The sequence below is a fragment of the Salmo salar genome, chromosome ssa03, assembly GCF_905237065.1.
Source record: "Salmo salar chromosome ssa03, Ssal_v3.1, whole genome shotgun sequence".
NCBI lineage: Eukaryota > Metazoa > Chordata > Actinopteri > Salmoniformes > Salmonidae > Salmo > Salmo salar.
Genome location: NC_059444.1, coordinates 74,645,713 through 74,661,694, shown reverse-complemented (window position 1 = coordinate 74,661,694; position 15,982 = coordinate 74,645,713). Strand labels below are relative to the sequence as shown.

The 15,982-nt window shown below is 44.4% G+C and overlaps 1 protein-coding gene across 3 annotated transcripts in view; it reads left to right on the top strand.

Moving 5' to 3' along the window:
* Positions 1-9,440: 9,440 nt before the first annotated feature.
* Positions 9,441-15,982, top strand: part of adgrl1a (adhesion G protein-coupled receptor L1a) — a 162,782-nt gene continuing 156,240 nt past the window's right edge. For 2 of the 3 annotated variants that reach the window (XM_045715417.1, XM_045715415.1), the window contains exon 1: positions 9,441-10,727. The gene's annotated coding sequence lies outside the window, so the exon portion shown is untranslated. The remainder of the gene's footprint in view (positions 10,728-15,982) is intronic. The other variant, XM_045715416.1, reaches the window with a different exon arrangement.

Here is a 15,982-nt window from a genome sequence, read left to right as displayed (position 1 = left end):
GCTATGTTCTTTACCCGTTTTGTTTTCACCCTATCCTACAGACCAGGTTCCCAGAACGCTAAGGCAGAAGCACTATCCCGGATGTATGACACAGAGGAGCGGTCCATGGATCAAACTCCCATACTTCCGGCCTCTTGCCTGGTGGCACCGGTGGTGTGGGAGATGGACGCAGACATCGTGCGACGCACAGAGCCCACTCCCCCCCAGTGTCCAGCTGGGCGCCTGTACCTTCCGTCTTCTGTCCGCGACTGTTTGATCTATTGGGCCCATACGTCACCCTCCTCTGGTCATCCTGGCATCGGGCGGACAGTGCGTTGCCTTAGTGGGAATTACTGGTGGCCCACCTTGGCCAAGGACATGAGGGTTTATGTTTCCTCCTGCTCGGTGTGCGCCCAGTGCAAGGCTCCCAGACACCTGCCCAGAGGGAAATTACAACCCCTACCCGTTCCACAAGTCGGTGGACTTCCTGACGGATCTTCCTCCCTCACAGGGCAACACCATGATCCTGGTCGTTGTGGATCGGTTTTCTAAGTCCTGCCGTCTCCTCCCTTTGCTCGGTCTCCCTACGGCCATACAGATTGCGGAGGCCCTGTTCAATCATGTCTTCCGACTAGGGGGTGCCTGAGGACATAGTCTCTGATCGAGGTCCCCAGTTCACGTCCAGGGTCTGGAGAGCGTTCATGGCCTTCCCTGTGGCTCAGTTGGTAGAGCATGGTGTTTGCAATGCCAGCATGGTGTGTGCAACGCCAGGGTTGTGGGTTCAATTCCCACGGGGGGCCAGTACAAAAAAGAATGCATGCATGCTTAGGTGCAGACCTGTTTCCTGTTTCCGGTCACAACTTGCAGACTTGTTTACGCTGCTGTGCGTTTTGTTGCCGATCTTACTTTGCTACCTGACGGTTTTTTACTTTTTCATTACCGTATATTTTTACTTTTTCCCTCACTCAACTTTTTTCATTCAACTTTTTCACCCCGGAGGTTTTATCTGGACATGGTTCGTCAGGACTTCAAACAGCCGAAGCTAAGTAACATTAACATGATGCCTTCTAATTGCAGTCGTTGTACTTATAATATACAGGAGAACGATCGCCTTACGGCAAGGATAGCTGTGCTGCAAGCCCAGCTTCAGACGCGATCGTTAGGCAAGGGTAATTTCAGTGTAGGAAATGATGAAACAGCGTCTGTGCCACCAGTAAGTACAGATAGTAACGTTAGTATAAACCCCCTCGCACGGTCCCCGCAGCCGGACATCTTTCTCATGGCTTCTGGAGGGAAACGCTGTAGGAATGCTCAACCGGTGTCGCTTATTCAGCCGACAGAAACTTTCAACCGGTTCTCCCCATTAAGCGAGTCGGAGTCGGAGGCCGAGATTTCTCTGGTCTCTACTCCTCCCGTTGTGGGGTCTGAGACGCCGACGGCTCCCACCATTAGCTCTGACAAATTGAAAACCCTAGTCATTGGCGACTCCATTACCCGCAGTATTAGACTTAAAACGAATCATCCAGCGATCATACACTGTTTACCAGGGGGCAGGGCTACCGACGTTAAGGCTAATCTAAAGACGGTGCTGGCTAAAGCTAAAACTGGTGAGTGTAGAGAGTATAGAGATATTGTTATCCACGTCGGCACCAACGATGTTAGGATGAAACAGTCAGAGGTCACCAAGCGCAACATAGCTTCAGCGTGTAAATCAGCTAGAAAGATGTGTCGGCATCGATTAATTGTCTCTGGCCCCCTCCCAGTTAGGGGGAGTGATGAGCTCTACAGCAGAGTCTCACAACTCAATCGCTGGTTGAAAACTGTTTTCTGCCCCTCCCAAAAGATAGAATTTGTAGATAATTGGCCCTCTTTCTGGGACTCACCCACAAACAGGACCAAGCCTGGCCTGTTGAGGAGTGACGGACTCCATCCTAGCTGGAGGGGTGCTCTCATCTTATCTACGAACATAGACAGGGCTCTAACTCCTCTAGCTCCACAATGAAATAGGGTGCAGGCCAGGCAGCAGGCTGTTAGCCAGCCTGCCAGCTTAGTGGAGTCTGCCACTAGCACAGTCAGCGTAGTCAGCTCAGCTTTCCCCATTGAGACCGTGTCTGTGCCTCGATCTAGGTTGGGCAAAATTAAAAATGGCGGTGTTCGCTTAGCAATCTCACTAGTATAAAGACCTCCTCCATTCCTGCCATTATTGAAAGAGATTGTGATACCTCACATCTCAAAATTGGGTTACTTAATGTTAGATCCCTCACTTCCAAGGCAGTTATAGTCAATGAACTAATCACTGATAATAATCTTGATGTGATTGGCCTGACTGAAACATGGCTTAAGCCTGATGAATTTACTGTGTTAAATGAGGCCTCACCCCCTGGTTACACTAGTGACCATACCCCCGTGCATCCGGCAAAGGCGTAGGTGTTGCTAACATTTACGATAGCAAATTTCAATTTACAAAAAAAAACAATGACGTTTTCGTCTTTTGAGCTTCTAGTCATGAAATCTATGCAGCCTACTCACTCACTTTTTATAGCTACTGTTTACAGGCCTCCTGGGCCATATGCAGTGTTCCTCACTGAGTTCCCTGAATTCCTATCGGATCTTGTAGTCATAGCAGATAATATTCTAATTTTTGGTGACTTTAACATTCACATGGAAAAGTCCACAGACCCACTCCAAAAGGCTTTCGGAGCCATCATCGACTCAGTGGGTTTTGTCCAACATGTCTCTGGACCTACTCACTGCCACAGTCATACTCTGGACCTAGTTTTGTCCCATGGAATAAATGTTGTGGATCTAAATGTTTTTCCTCATAATCCTGGACTATCGGACCACCATTTTATTACGTTTGCAATTGCAACAAATAATCTGCTCAGACCCCAACCAAGGAGCATTAAAAGTCGCGCTATAAATTCTCAGACAACCCAAAGATTCCTTGATGCCCTTCCAGACTGCCTCTGCCTACCCAAGGACGTCAGAGGACAAAAAATCAGTTAACCACCTAACCGAGGAACTCAATTTAACCTTGCGCAATACCCTAGATGCAGTTGCACCCCTAAAAACTAAAAACATCTGTCATAAGAAACTAGCTCCCTGGTATACAGAAAATACACGAGCTCTGAAGCAAGCTTCCAGAAAATTGGAACGGAAATGGCGCCACACCAAACTGGAAGTCTTCCGACTAGCTTGGAAAGACAGTACCGTGCAGTATCGAAGAGCCCTCACTGCTGCTCGATCATCCTATTTTTCCAACTTAATTGAGGAAAATAAGAACAATCCGAAATTTCTTTTTGATACTGTCGCAAAGCTAACTAAAAAGCAGCCTTCGCAAATGGAGGATGGCTTTCACTTCAGCAGTAATACATTTATGAACTTATTTGAGGAAAAGATCATGATCATTAGAAAGCAAATTACAGACTCCTCTTTAAATCTGGGTATTCCTCCAAAGCTCCATTGTCCTGAGTCTACACAACTCTGCCAGGACCTAGGATCAAGGGAGATACTAAAGTGTTTTAGTACTATATCTCTTGACGCAATGATGAAAATAATCATGGCCTCCAAACCCTCAAGCTGCATACTGGACCCTATTCCAACTAAACTACTGAAAGAGCTGCTTCCTGTGCTTGGCCCTCCTATGTTGAACATAATAAACGGCTCTCTATCCACCGGATGTGTACCAAGCTCACTAAAAGTGGCAGTAATAAAGCCTCTCTTGAAAAAGCCGAATCTTGATCCAGAAATTATAAAAAACTATCGGCCTATATCGAATCTTCCATTCCTCTCAAAAATTTTAGAAAAAGCTGTTGCACAGCAACTCACTGCCTTCCTGAAGACAAACAATGTATACGAAACGCTTCAGTCTGGTTTTAGACCCCATCATAGCACTGAGACTGCACTTGTAAAGGTGGTAAATGACCTTTTAATGACGTCAGACCGAGGCTCTGCATCTGTCCTCGTGCTCCTAGATCTTAGTGCCGCTTTTGATACCATTGATCACCACATTCTTTTGGAGAGATTGGAAACCCAAATTGGTCTACATGGACAAGTTCTGGCCTGGTTTAGATCTTATCTGTCGGAAAGATATCAGTTTGTCTCTGTGAATGGTTTGTCCTCTGACAAATCAATTGTAAATTTCGGTGTTCCTCAAGGTTCCGTTTTAGGACCACTATTGTTTTCACTATATATTTTACCTCTTGGGGATGTTATTCGAAAACATAATGTTAAATTTCACTGCTATGCGGACGACACACAGCTGTACATTTCAATGAAACATGGTGAAGCCCCAAAATTGCCCTCGCTAGAAGCCTGTGTTTCAGACATAAAGAAGTGGATGGCTGCAAACTTTCTACTTTTAAACTCGGACAAAACAGAGATGCTTGTTCTAGGTCCCAAGAAACAAAGAGATCTTCTGTTGAATCTGACAATTAATCTGGATGGTTGTACAGTTGTCTCAAATAAAACTGTGAAGGACCTCGGCGTTACTCTGGACCCTGATCTCTCTTTTGAAGAACATATCAAGACTGTTTCAAGAACAGCTTTTTTCCATCTACGTAACATTGCAAAAATCAGAAATTTTCTGTCCAAAAATGACGCAGAAAAATTAATCCATGCTTTTGTTACTTCTAGGCTGGACTACTGCAATGCTCTACTTTCCGGCTACCCGGATAAAGCACTAAATAAACTTCAGTTAGTGCTAAATACGGCTGCTAGAATCCTGACTAGAACCAAAAAGTTTGATCATATTACTCCAGTGCTAGCCTCCCTACACTGGCTTCCTGTTAAGGCAAGGGCTGATTTCAAGGTTTTACTGCTAACCTACAAAGCATTACATGGGCTTGCTCCTACCTATCTTTCCGATTTGGTCCTGCCGTACATACCTACACGTACGCTACCGTCACAAGACGCAGGCCTCCTAATTGTCCCTAGAATTTCTAAGCAAACGGCTGGAGGTAGGGCTTTCTCCTATAGAGCTCCATTTTTATGGAATGGTCTGCCTACCAATGTGAGAGACGCAGACTCAGTCTCAACCTTTAAGTCTTTACTGAAGACTTATCTCTTCAGTAGGTCCTATGATTAAGTATAGTCTGGCCCAGGAGTGTGAAGGTGAACGGAAAGGCTGGAGCAACGAACCGCCCTTGCTGTCTCTGCCTTGCCGGTTCCACTGGGATTCTCTGCCTCTAACCCTTTTACAGGGGCTGAGTCACTGGCCTACTGGTGTTCTTCCATGCCGTCCATGGGAGGGGTGCGTCACTTGAGTGGGTTGAGTCACTGACGTGGTCTTCCTGTCTGGGTTGGCGCCCCCCCCTTGGGTTGTGCCATGGCGGAGATCGTTGTGGGCTATACTCGGCCTTGTCTTAGGACGGTAAGTTGGTGGTTGGAGACATCCCTCTAGTGGTGTGGGGGCTGTGCTTTGGCAAAGTGGGTGGGGTTATATCCTGCCTGTTTGGCCCTGTCCGGGGTATCATCGGATGGGGCCACAGTGTCTTCTGATCCCTCCTGTCTCAGCCTCCAGTATTTATGCTGCAGTAGTTTATGTGTCGGGGGCTAGGGTCAGTCTGTTACATCTGGAGTATTTCTCTTGTCTTATCCGGTGTCCTGTGTGTATTTAAACATGCTCTCTCTAATTCTCTCTTTCCCTCTTTCTGTCTTTCTCTCGGAGGACCTGAGCCCTAGGACCATGCCTCAGGACTACCTGGTATGATGACTCCTTGCTGTCCCCAGTCCACCTGGCCGTGCTGCTGCTCCAGTTTCAACTGTTCTGCCTGCGGCTATGGAACCCTGACCTGTTCACCGGACGTGCTTGTTGCACCCTCGACAACTACTATGATTATTATTATTTGACCATGCTGGTCATTTATGAACATTTTAACAGTTTAACATCTTGACCATGTTCTGTTATAATATCCACCCTGCACAGCCAGAAGAGGACTGGCCACCCCTCATAGCCTGGTTCCTCTCTAGGTTTCTTCCTAGGTTTTTGGCCTTTCTAGGGAGTTTTTCCTAGGGAGTTTTTCCTAGCCACCGTGCTTCTTTCACATGCTTTGCTTGCTGTTTGGGGTTTTAGGCTGGGTTTCTGTACAGCACTTTGAGAATATCAGCTGATGTACGAAGGGCTATATAAAAATAAATTTGATTTTGATTTGATGCATGAAATGAAATGAAATGAAATGGATGCATTCACTACTGTAAGTCACTCTGGATAAGAGCGTCTGTTAAATTACTAAAATGTTTTAAAAAAATGGAACGTCTGAGGGTCTCGGTCAGCCTCAGGATGTGGGTAGGTTTCTGCGGTCATATTACCAGGACCGGCCGGAGGACTGGGCGGCATTCATCCCCAGGGCAGAGATGGCCCAAAACTCACTCTGCCACTCCTCCACTAACCTCTCTCCTTTCCAGTGCATACTGGGGTATCAGCCGGTTCTGGCACCGTGGCATCAGAGCCAGATCGAAGCTCCTGCGGTGGACGAATGGTTCAAGTGCTCGGAGGAGACCTGGGACGCCGCCCATGTGCACCAACAACAGGCTGTGAGGCGGCAAAAAGAGGGCGCTGACCGCCACCACAGCGAGGCCCCGGTGTTCGCCCCGGGGGACCTGGTCTGGCTCTCGTTCCGAAACCTGCCCCTCCGCCTGCCCTGCCGGAAGCTGGGTCCGTGGTTTGTAGGGCCATTTAAAATCCTGAGGAGACTGAACGAGGTATGCTACAGGTTACAGCTTCCCCCAGATTATCGTATTAATCCCTCGTTCCATGTGTCTCTCCTCAGGCCGGTGGTGGCTGGTCCACTCCAGGAAGCTGAGGTGCGGGAGGTTCCTCCGCCCCCTCTGGACATCGAGGGGGCCCCGGCATATGCTGTTCGAGCGATCCTGGACTTGAGGCGTCGGCGAGGGGCCTTCAGTACCTCGTGGAGTAAGAGGGGTACGGTCCGGAAGAGAGATGCTGGGTGCCGGTGGAGGACGTCCTGGACCCTTCGTTGCTGCGGGATTTCCACCGTTTCCATCGGATCGCCCTGCCCCTCGTCCTCCGGGTCGTCCCCGAGATTGGTGCTGGAGCTGCGCGTCAAGGGGGGGTACTGTCACGACTTCCGCCGAAGTCGGTCCCTCTCCTTATTCGGGCGGCGTTCGGCGGTCGACGTCACCGGCCTTCTAGCCACCGCCGATCCACTTTTCATTTTCCATTTGTTTTGTCTTTGTTTTACACACCTGATTTCAATCCCACAATTACTGTTTCATTATTTAACCCTCTGTTCCCCCATGGTTTTTTGTAAGTGATTGTTTATTGTATTTTCGGTCTGTCATGGTGTGCGTGTATTTGTTACTTTGTATATTTGACATTTTGAGTAAAAGTACGTTGATTACTCATATCTGCTGTCCTGCGCCTGACTCTCTACACCAGCTACACATAGGACCCATTACAGTGTCATTATGCAATGTTCCTTATTTTGTAATAACAAAAAGCTCACTCCAATGAATTGCTATAATTTTAAATGTACATTGTCATTGCTATCTACAGTACCTTATATCAAAAAAGGTAATAAAGAAGTGGTTGTAGTGGAGGTGCTAGTATTTGTCAGTCATTAGCTGAGCTAGATATACTGTACTAGTAATAGCAATAAGTGCCCACTACTGTAATAACACAACAATAGTTGCAAAGAGATTGACATGGCGTTGTGTGATTTCTTTGAACGACGCCGAGCATTAACTGAATAACACGTGTTTTTGCTGATTCATGGCTCGCTACAGTACATTACACTACCATAGGTGACACAGCTTCAATCTCTCCCATGTATATACAGCTGTGTGACTGCACTAATCTACTGTGACATTTGATCTTGAAAAAGCTGGGGAGGCTTGCTTTCACATAATGATGCAATGCAAATTACATGGTATAGTCTTTATTGGAGGCAAGAATCAGATGAGCTGGTCCATGAAAGTCAGTCAGAGATGGAGCCTTCAGAGGGCGGTGCAATCAGGAAGAGAACCAAACAAATAGAATGATTAGAATGAATGTCCCTTTTCAAGTCAATGAGGCCATGATGGTGCTGTTCTAGCATTGCTACTTCTATGGACAGAACAGTGGCCCTAGCATGGAAGAGGTGGATAATTCTCATCCTGCACACCTACAGACTTTAGACCAAAAGCTATTGCAATGCAATTGAATTGGAATTGAAGGTAGACCTGTTTGGCCCCTACAAATGCATGGGTTATATAATGGATCAACCCATTGTCTATTTGACAAAAGCCTTCCTTTAGTTAGTTGTATAATGTCTCAGATATGGGTCAGACTGATTCAGGTCCAAACCCACTGCTGTCAAAGTAATCCGCTCCAATTCCATCAGGTGTTTGAAATATTCTAGAACTAATGTAATAATATAATAATGTAATTTTACCCTTTGCAAGGAATTGTTTTCCTTTTCAGCCATGTGTCAATTGAATAAACTATGGAGGGTGCTCCTGCAAATGAAATGGATGCAGGGTAGGCCTACTCCCACAAAAAGGTCATCTTCAAACATGTTATAGTCTGTTGTTTGTTTTTGTACTGTGTTAGACATCCTGAGCTGCCCGCCAGCAGTCTCATACTGTGGGGACCCTCTAATGAGCAAAGACGTTCAGTAAGCCACATGAAACCAATGTGGACAACATCTGTCCAGACACTGGTCTCAGAATGTAGGACCTACCAGCTGATATGAACAACAGAGAGCTATGGCATGCCATTGTCCAGCACATTGCGCCACCATGAGTAAGTAAGCAAGCGAGCCTATAGGCTACTTATTGTCAGCAGATCACTTTAAATGAAGGCGTACTTTATAAAGGCTTTGTTATGCGATGGAATAGTTTATAGATGATTCAGTATAACATATTTTATAAATCAGTAGTTATAACTCATTGGTTGAAATTGTGATTGTAATGTTGATGTTTAACAAATAGTTAGCTGATGTGGCTGATTTATAAACTATCTAAACGAATCATGCATAGTCTACTACAAGGCCTACTAGCATTCACAATCACTTTATAAAGTACGGACCTTGACTGTGTTAGGCCTTTTAATGTTTTTATTTGGAATCCGGAGACAAAATAGCCTAATAGTGTATTGGACTGCATGCAATGTGATTCGCGTAATATAACGTATTTGACTGCAGTTGTATAGGGGGACTTGGGTATAGGCTTAGGCCATTATTATTAAAAAGACTTGCCGTTCCTTTTACGGTCCTGAACGCCTTCACTAGGGAGCGGCATCACGCGGTGAAACACTACTCTTTCACAACTGCTGCTTTCCTCGGCGTCCTTCTCAACAAGGCACTCATGTAAACGAACATACATAGCTTACCCGGTGTCCTCCTCACCTTTCCTTCGTCTTCTCTCTGCCTCCTCCCATGCCACGACCATAAACCCGAACACGTAGTCTAGGATACGTAGTCTGCAAATAAATTAATAACAAGATGAGAATCACAAGGCTGAAATAACGAATATGTTTCTGCGTGCGCGGTGGCGCCTGTCTATAGGGACCAAACGTCGACCAGGGAATCTAATTATCGCCTCGAGGACTCCACCTGAAATATAGACTTCTCGGTGGAGATTTCGAGATTTTAATAAACCACATATGCGCGACGCTGAATGCTACGCGGTGAACAGCCAGATGCGCGCCTCGCCTGCCAGTCTGTCATCATAGGCAACGACATAGTACATTTGCATCACAGGAAAGATGAACTAGCTAAACTTGCTTGCTTTTGTGGAAAAAAATGCCATTGTGTTTGGTTATTGAAATATGAGCCAAACCATCTGCTGAACTATTAGTCGTTATTTGTAGCCGCATGATAGCCTTTCAATTTAACATAAATTATCCAACATCCATCTTTCAATAAATAATCTTAGCCTACCCGTTGACATCGCTGAGGAAGTTCGCCTCAGCTGTGGGGGACCATCAGTCTATGAATATTCGCACACAATAATTTGGAATTTTTAGTTCATTCATACAAAATGTGCGAGAATAGACTACTTGAATGTTCTTGAGTGCGTAGAAGTCCTCTGTAGGCTACCAGCGACAGACATTTCGACATAGGCTACTGACAGAGAAGGAGACAGAACGACTGCTATTTTCTACGTGGCATGAGTCGGTAAAGGAACCTTTGATATTTGTGTTTTGGTTCCAGGTTTGATATATCTGCATTGAGAGTCAACAATTGTGCATAGCCTATAATGGAATTTCTTAACCACCGACCTTAGAACCGCATCGGTCCTTCAACACAAGCTATTTAGCCAATGAAGCCTAAAATATTTAGGGAGACATCAAAAGAGATACGTTTTGCAATGGCAAATTGAAAACGGCTTATCTACAACCATTTCAAACGGACTGCGCAGCACACATTTATGTGCAAGGCTATAGACGTTATTGCTTGTTATGGAGAACTGGGACCGCCTTTAAGCGCCTAAACGAAAAATTGTCTTAAAATGAGGCGAGGTCGCATTACTATTCATTTTGATACACATATGGGTATAATTCCTTGAGCATAAACATGATATGAGGGATTCGCCGCCACTGTTTTTGTCATTTTTAACCGGCAGGATTTTCCCCGTTTCATTCGCAGTGGTTGTTTTGAAGATAGCAGGTTATTAATTGTTTATCTTTATGCATCCGCACGAAGAAGGACCAAGAAATGACAAACGAAGGAGACAGTGAAAAGAGGGGGAAGGAAGAATGAATGAGATATACTGAGCAACGAAGGAAGGAGATTGGAGGAATCAAGGTAGGACACGAAGCAAGGTTTTTAATGTTATAGCCCATGTAGCCTATTTGGGTCTACGGGATGCTGCACTGAATGTGACGGTGGAATCTGTCTGTCACCGTGGGCAGAGAGGTGGAGAGGCGTGTAACGAGCTTTATTTATTGATATTTTATGCTTGGACATATGTGGAGTATGTTTACGATGCGTCAACAACAGTTGCTTCATGATTTAAACGTGTGGTTATTTTTTGTGTACACTCGTGTTTGACTAAGCGGACATTATAGGTAATTTATATTGGACATAATGTCTGAAGCGTAACGTGCAATGCATTACTAATTAAATTGACCATTGTTAAATTGAATTAATGTTAAGCACACTGAATGTTATTTAGCCTCAATCTCCCTGAAATTGAAAACGGTGGACTAGTCTATACTACATTGTACAACGTTCTGTTGATATCTATGGTTATGCGCAAAATCACTTCCACGACAGCTATTTGGCTTGAATTTGACTGCCCGTGTCCGACACTGGTAATGGGAGAGGACTTGGGCCATTCACGGGCTTGACGTGTACGCAGATGACAGGGGAAGAAGAGCGAGCCAGCTTCCTTAATACATTTAATGTATGAGTGAGCGATGAACTGTCGTGGTAAGCTTGCCTGGACGAATTGCCTGGCTTGGAGCGCCCTATACGAGCCCAACCACCCATGAAGAAAAAAACGAGCGTATGTGAAAGAAAAATGCGATGAAGAGACAGAGGCAGCATAAGCGGTGTGATGTACTACCTCCCGCCATCTATTTTCCCATTTTCCAGCAGCAGCACAGTAGCGGGTCGTCTCACGGAGAGACACCTTTTATCATTTAAGGGCTCATTGCGTGTTATACAAGAAAATCCGCATTAGAGCGCAGGAGAGCTCAAAAGTGAACTGCTCGCCCGTCCCCAATGTGTGGGACTAAAGCATTAATCCCCGACCTCGTTAAACCGTAGCCCAGCCTATACACCACACACTTCATATTCCATATGAACATATTCGCTACTGAATAGGCCTATACTTTCACAGATCTTTTTAGGGTAAGGGCACAGAGGAAATGGAAGCCTGCAACTAACATAATACAAACAACATAATGACACAGCCACTCAGTTTTTCTAGCCAACATCAGCACATGCCAAAGTTACTTTTGGACGGATACATTTTATGGATCTTAATGTCCACTCCACACATATGCAGATAAGTAGCAGGTATTGTACCATTTTTTCAAAAGGCCCATAACAGGCTCACTGGAATTCAAATCCCTTTACGTATTCAAGCGGTTATTTTGTGCATTCAAGAAGCCTCAGGCATCCTTCTAGAATTGGTTGAAAGCCAAACATTCTCTCTGCTTGAAGACAAGACAGAAGGATTTATGCGTCTCTGTCTGCGTGTCACATCAACATCAGAAAAATGATTATTGGATTTCAGTGGGATGATTAATAGTCAGGCATTAGCATGGTATTAATGATACCCCCATGTTGTAATATGGCAGTAATCAGAAGTGGATTTATATCACTGAAATCATTCCTACAGCGTTTTGGCGGTTGTCATAATAGAAGCCATATGTAATATGTGAAGAGTCAAGTATTCACATGTACTGAAGAAATCATTTGTATCCAAACCTACATGAAAATAAAGCCATGTTTATATTCAATCCATATTCTAGCTCTTACACACACGCACACACACACACCTATTTTTCATACAAATAACACTAGTGGCTCCTACGGCCCTCTCCATATTTCCCTAGCAACTTCCACCCTGTTCAGCATATGAATTGGTTCACCCCCCAAAGCTACTCATAAGGCTGACTAAATGGATATGTTAATACAAACTAAGTCAAGAGATACACCACTGATACGAATTCCTCCACAAACAACCCAGGACACAACACAGTGCCCTGTGGAACACCTGCAGCATCGTATGGTCCATTGAACTGCTGATCATCATTTCCAAAAATGGTACATACAGTGCCTTCAGAAACTATTCATACCCCTTGACTTATTCCACATTTTGTTGTGTTACAACCTGAATTAAAAATGGATACAAAAAAAGCTCACCCATCCACACATAATACCCCATAATGACAAAGTGAAAACATGTTTTTAGACATTTTTGTAAATGCATTGAAAATGAAATACAGAAATATCTCATGTACAGAAGTATATACACCCCTAAATCAATACTTTGCAAAAGCACCTTTGTTAGTGATTGCAGCTGTGAGTCTTTCTGGGTTTGTTTCTACGAGCTTTGCACACCTGGATTGTACAATATTTGTACATCATTTTTGTTGTTGTTTAATCTTCAAGCTCTATCAAGTTGTTTGTTGATAGCCATGGCTAGACAGCTATTTTTTAGTTGTGTCACTGCTCGACTGAGGGACCTTACAGATAATTGTATGTGTGGGGTACAGAGATGAGGTAGTCAAACACTATTATTGCGAGTCCATGCAACTTATTATGTAACCTGTTTAGCACATTTTTACTCCTGAACTTATTTAGTCTTGCCATGACAAAGGGGTTGACAAGTTATTGACTCAAGAGTTTTCAGCTTTTCATTTGTAATTAATTTGTAAACATTTCTAAAAACATAATTCTACTTTGACATTATGGGGTATTGTGTGTAGGCCCGTGACACAACATTTTAATTGAATCCATTTTAAATTCAGGCTGGTACACTACAACATGTAATATTCCATAAAAGAAGCAAAAACGTCAATTTGAGTCTGTAGCCTGAATTCATGATCAGCCAGCCTGTTCCGGTCCATTCCATTGCATTAGGTTGAGGTGTTCACTGATGGATACAGACAGACTGCGTAGCACCATGCATTTTTCATAGTGTGTTGTGCAGTGCTGCTGTACAACTGCCTCTCATGTGATGTGCATAGACACTGGCTAGTAATCTTTATACCTTTTTAAATAACGTCACACGTGTCTATGCAAGGATGTTGTTTTTCTCCCTCGTCTGACCTAGAATCTGGCTATCTATCATGTGCTGTATTTTACATTTCTTATTTCTTTCTCTCTCTGCTTTCTCTGTCTCGCTTTGTCTCTCTGTCTCTTTCTCTGATTTCTCTCTCTCTCTCTCTGCTTTCTCTCTCTCTCTCTGCTTTCTCTGTCTCTCTCTCTCTTTCTCTCTCTGCTTTCTCTCTCTGCTTTCTCTGTCTCTCTCTCCCTCTCGCACTCTCTCCCTCTCTCTCTACTCTCTCATCCTCCTCTCCCACTGGTCAGGGTGTTTACCTGCTGTTGGCAGCTCGTGCTGGCTGGTTATTTACCAGCCGTGTAGAGTGATAAGGTTTCTTCTGACAGGGAAAGCCATTATGATTCTAATGACAGTTATTGTGGCGGATCGGAGGCAGAGTTGATTGGCAACTTTGTATGTGTTTCAGCTCCCTAAAAACATGGAGAGTCAAGGATGCTTTAAAACAGCTGTCGCTGAAAGTAATTATTGTAATTGAATGTGCCCTATCATGTTTTTGTTCTTCAAAATTGCATCTGTAATTAGTTTTTCTTATTTTTGTATTTGACAAGATTACACTTTGCAGGGTGGAGGTGTTAATGCATGTTTATGAGTGATTGGACAGAAGAAGGGGGGAAGAGAGAGAGAGAGTTGGTGAGCGGAGGAGAGAGAGAGATACACAATGGGCAACAAGCAGAAATTGTCTGGGTTGTTGTGCGGAGGCACAAAGGCGACGGGAACAGGGCGTCCCAGTCGAGGCTGTTCGGGGCTGGAGCTCAGTCAGGGCCTTTGTGTTGTGAAGTGTTGCTGGGTGAATGTGTCTCTGAATGTAGCAGCCTGTAACTGCAGCATCCCAGTGCCACTGACTTTACGAGTCACACAGGCCCTCCTACATCTGGAACAGGGGCGAGGGCTGAGAGGAGGGGATTAAACCTCACCCCATCACCCTTCTCCCCTGCACATCCTTGAGCCACCCTCATTTATAACATGACCAGAGAACATCAGTCAGGAGGACTGTTTTTCAGAAATGGAGTGGGCTGTAGAATTAGCCTGATGGGTCCATGTAGCAACACAGTGGATTGTTTGCCCTCCGTATTTGGGTTGTGTCTATCGACTGTGAAGGGGCTTGGTTTACAGCAGTGAAAAGACTCAAAGAGGCCCAATCAATGGACCACTCAGCCACCCAAGCAACTCATTTGGATCTGCCCACGTTCATAGTAGTGTGTGTGTGTGTGTGTGTGTGTGTGTGTGTGTGTGTGTGTGTGTGTGTGTGTGTGTGTGTGTGTGTGTGTGTGTGTGTGTGTGTGTGTGTGTGGATTGGCTCCAAATTGGTGTGGCGCTCTGGTAAGTCACACCAGTCCTAACAACCACCCTGCAACCTGCTGCCCACAATGGCAGACTGATTGCGCTTTTCAACATGCTTGATTATTCCATTCATACTGGGAAAGAAAAGTACAAATGTAGCCAGACTAGAGCCTCAACAATTGCGGTTGTATATCCAGCAGCATAGCACTCCCCGCCTCGGCCCTTAGTGTTCAGCACAGCACCAACCTCCCTCTCCATTATTTCACTGTTCAAATATATTTACATTCGTAAGATGCTGTTCTTGAAAAAGAGTTGGAGGTCCATAGTGGCCATTTTGAAACACAATGAAAGTACAGCACTTAAGAATAATGATACTGTATAGTAAAATATCTTAGTCCTGCTGGTTGTAATAAATGTTATTATAGTATGATGAGAACTGTTATGGAAGGTGTTTTCTATTCAAGGATCTGCCAGAGCTATAGATGCTCTTTACTTAAAGCTGCAATCAGCAGTTGAAACAATGACAAAGCCACCTCCCAGTCCCTGTTTTGGTAAAAAGCTGAGGGATGGGGTTGGAGAAATGTTACCACTCCCAAATTCATAGATAGAGCTATGGAGTCAAGGACTGACCATCCATCATAACACATGTGTAGTTTTAACCATGTTTTGAGCTTATATAGTTTTTGTTTACAATTAATTTGATAACAAACAGAGTAAAACAAGCATATATTTTGGGGGATTCTGATGGGGTACGACAGTTGAACTAAACTTATGAGGAATTTATAAATTATATTATTCAATAATTAATGGGTACATATCATGAATTTATACCCCCCCAAAATTGTATGTAGCAACTGCAGGTTGCTTCTTTAAAGTTAAAAAGTATGACTCTTATATACTGAACAACAATATAAACGCAACATGCAACATTTTCAAAGATTTTACTGAGTTACAGTTCATATAAGGAAATAAATTCATTAGG